Source organism: Geotrypetes seraphini, chromosome 14, assembly GCF_902459505.1.
Source record: "Geotrypetes seraphini chromosome 14, aGeoSer1.1, whole genome shotgun sequence".
NCBI classification, from domain to species: Eukaryota; Metazoa; Chordata; class Amphibia; order Gymnophiona; family Dermophiidae; genus Geotrypetes; species Geotrypetes seraphini.
In genome coordinates this window covers 12,253,972-12,257,676 of record NC_047097.1, presented here as the reverse complement: position 1 = coordinate 12,257,676, position 3,705 = coordinate 12,253,972, and positions in this window count along the sequence as shown.

Below are 3,705 nucleotides of genomic sequence, written 5' to 3'. Positions count from 1 at the left end.
CAGTTGGAGTGACAGCTGATGTCAAATCTCCACAGAGGCTAATTCCTAGAGTGTGTATCATCCCAAATATAGGTGTAAATTTCTAAACTTTTATATCATAAGCATTTGGAGCATTGTATTTACCATATAAACTACTATGCAAGATAATTGCATTGCATAAAAAAAGAATGCAGAGTAGCCCCCCTCACAATCCCTGGTACATTCAGGGCAGAAGTGATTCCCAGTCTCTCTTATCAATGTCAGTTGTACTTTCAAAATGGCTGCTGTGACCTCTTGCAGCAGTCTTGCAAGATTGTCACATAATGTCATAACAGCCATTTTGAGAGCAGAGGCAGCAATGGTCAGGAGCAACTAGGGATCACTCCTGTTCTGACTACACCCCTAGACTGCCAAGGATTATATGATGGGGCATCTATCTACAGGTGGGCTGAAACCAATCTTAGGCAGAAAAAGGATTTTAGTCCAATTTTGGCTCCAAAACTGAAATTTAGTTGGCCTCTTAACATAAATCTAATGGATATTCATGGTGGATATCCTGAAAACTAGACAAGTCCTATGGTACTCCAGAACTGGTTAGAGCAACACTGATCTACATAATTGATTATTCCTCATCTAAGCCATTTTCTGCCCTAGGTATCATAATGTGGATATGGAAGTGGGGGGCAGCACTTTTTAGGGACTTTTAAAATCTTTATGATGTCATCATGGTGATTGAATGTAGCTAGATAAACTGTAGGGAACTAAGGCAAATGGATGGAAAATATTTCCTTGTATTTACAGGAAAAATAGGAATCTTTTTTTTTCAAGTGAAGTGGCTGAGTCATAAGAACATAAGCAGTGCCTCTGCTGGGTCAGACCAGAGGTCCATCATGCCCAGCAGTCCGCTCACGCGGTGGCTCATAAGGTCCAGGACCTGTATTGTAATCCTCTATCTATACACTTCTATCCCCTTTTCCTTCAGGAAATCATCTAATCCCTTCTTGAACCCCAATAATGTACTCTGTCCTATCACACCCTCTGGAAGCGCATTCCAGGTGTCAACCACCCTTTGAGTGAAGAACTGCCTAGCATTGGTTCTGAATCTGTCCTCTCTTAATTTTTCCGAATGCCCTCTCGTTCTTGTAAATTCAGATCAAGCGTAACTTATAAGTTCGTGTATTCCCCCCTACCCCATTACTTTGACTTGTACTAGAATTTATATAACCTCACTAAGCTCTTCTGTAATACACAGCAATGATGGGTCATAAGTATAATTGTGTTTTGGGGATCAGGTGTGTTGCTGTGATCAATTATAGTAGCTTTCTGTCTATCATTCTCAACTTTTCTCTTGGTCTGTGCTATAGTATGCCTTTTTATTTGTTTAAGGAATGCCTTTGATTTCTTGGTGTAAATGGCAAATAATGCCAACCCTAGTCCTATATGAAAGTTTTATCTTTTATCCTAATCTCCAGGTGGTTGGAGAGGCCATCCACTTTTGACTTCTTTAAAACTAATACTGTTCAAGAGAGATCTGAAAACCCAAACACGAGGGACTGTACCAGTGCTACAACTGGCATATTAGCAGCAAAAGAAAATTATGGTCCTTTTAAGACAGAAGATGGTCTTGTTTCATGCTTTCTCTCTTTAAGTTGTGTTTGAGGGTATAGTGAATTAGCCTTTGCCTTCCTATGTATTTTTTTTTTCCTGGGAAATGCACAGTTTCTGTGAATGTTGGAGACAATCCGTGGCTGAGTTATCTCATAAATTGTTACTCAAGATTCAGATTTAAATATTTTTTGGATATATTTTAAATCCATAAGCAAATTAAGGATATTTAGATTCATATGTAAATTAAGGATATTTAGATGCTGCAGTAAGATTGTATCAGCTACAGTACAAATTTAGCAGTGAGGTGTTACTAAGCTACTTCACTGTCCTGTAGGTAGGCACCCTTTTATTAAATGTAAGGTAAATGCACTAAAATCCAAAGCCTTTGTGGGAAAGGCAGGGATAATACCCCATTATATGCCCTGTATCTAGTATGCACTGCATTTCAGCTGGCCCTGGATTTCCAAATGACACCAACGACCCCTAGTGGTAGGCTAAGGGTCAGCCTTCCATATTTGTTCTTATATAGAAGGCTGACTCCCTACAAGAAAGTTGCATGGGGACATAAATTCCGCCTGAATCCCCTCCATCCCCATAAAAAGCAGCAATTACTTCTGACAGGATCATCAATGCCACAGTTTCTTTTGTGTTTGCGCTATTTTCCTTGTGGAATCTCTTTGGTGGAACCTTTTTTGTTTTCTGTTCAAGTAATTAACTTATAAACCTCCTCTTTTACTAAGGTGTGCTAGCCGATTTAGCATGCACTAAATGCTAATGTGTCCATAGAATATCATGGACACATCAGCCTTAGTAAAAGAGGGGGTTTATAAGTTAATTACCTGAACAGAAAACAAAAAAAGGGTTCCACCAGATTCCACTAGGAAAACAGCAGCGCAAACACAAAAGAAACTGTGGCATCGATGATCCTGATGAAATCAAAAATGAAACACAATATGAAAATATAAAACACAGTAAAAGATTTCATAAGGATCAATTCCACAGTTTTTTTATGTTTAAGTTAATTACCTGACTGCCTGCTGTGCTTCCTGCCTCTTCGGGTCACTCTCCTAGTTAAGAAACGAGTCTTGCCAATATCAGGGCCTTCGGTATGCTGGGCGGATCACTAAATAAGTATCTTCCCGCTCTAGCCTTGCCGACCAATCAGCAAGCAAGGCTCTCAGCTGTGTACATGCTGAGCAGTGAGCTCAGCACATAAACAGCTGAGAGCGTTGCTTGCTGTTCCCGCCAGACCAATCAGCAAGGCTTTTAGCTGTGTGCGTGCTGAGTTCACTGGTCTCTCAGCTATGTCGAAATTTAGGTAGGTAATTGAACCCTGCTTCCAAAACCTTCCATCCCCTTGGGAGTCCTGTGGGCCAGAGGGGGGTCCCTGCTTCCATGCAGACCTCTACTCGACAAATTTACCTGATCCTTCAATTCTGCCCATCACTTTCCTCTTCTTTCACGCTCCTTCCTCCTACCCTTTTCCACCCCATTTACTTAACTGTCTTCTACCCCTTCCCAAATCTAACTGATGTAACCTCGTTGTCCTTACAGCACCTCTTGTTGTACACTGTCTTGAACAGAAAAGGTATGATGGGATATAAATAAAGCTATTATTATTATTACTGGATGTTCAGTAACAGTAATGTTATAAACAGTCTGAGGTGTTATTGTCTTGCAGGGCATGACAGTTGAGTTCAGGCTACACTGCTTTAATCCTATATTTGAACAGAAGAAGCTCCTGCTTCTATTATTCTTGTCCCTTGCAGAATTTTTCCTTTTCAGGGTACTAAGCAAGGTGCTGCATCTAACAACTTTGCAGGCTTCTTGCCCTTCTGTTCTTCTATGAACTTCCAAGGTCCCCCCCCCCCCCTCTGTGGCTGTAGAGCCAGTAGATAAATCCTTCAACTTTGACTCCACAGCCCTGCCCAGCACTTTGGGTTTTGAAAAGCTGGTGAGATCGGGGCCAGAGTGCATCAGTGCAGCCTGAAGAGACTAGGTTTGTGTGGGGCTGGGTTTGGGGGGGCAGAACAGGGTCGACCCAGGGACAGGGTCATGTGTCCTCTTTTTTTTTACCAGATGGAAAATCTGGTAATCTTACCCTGTGGGCTGAACTGA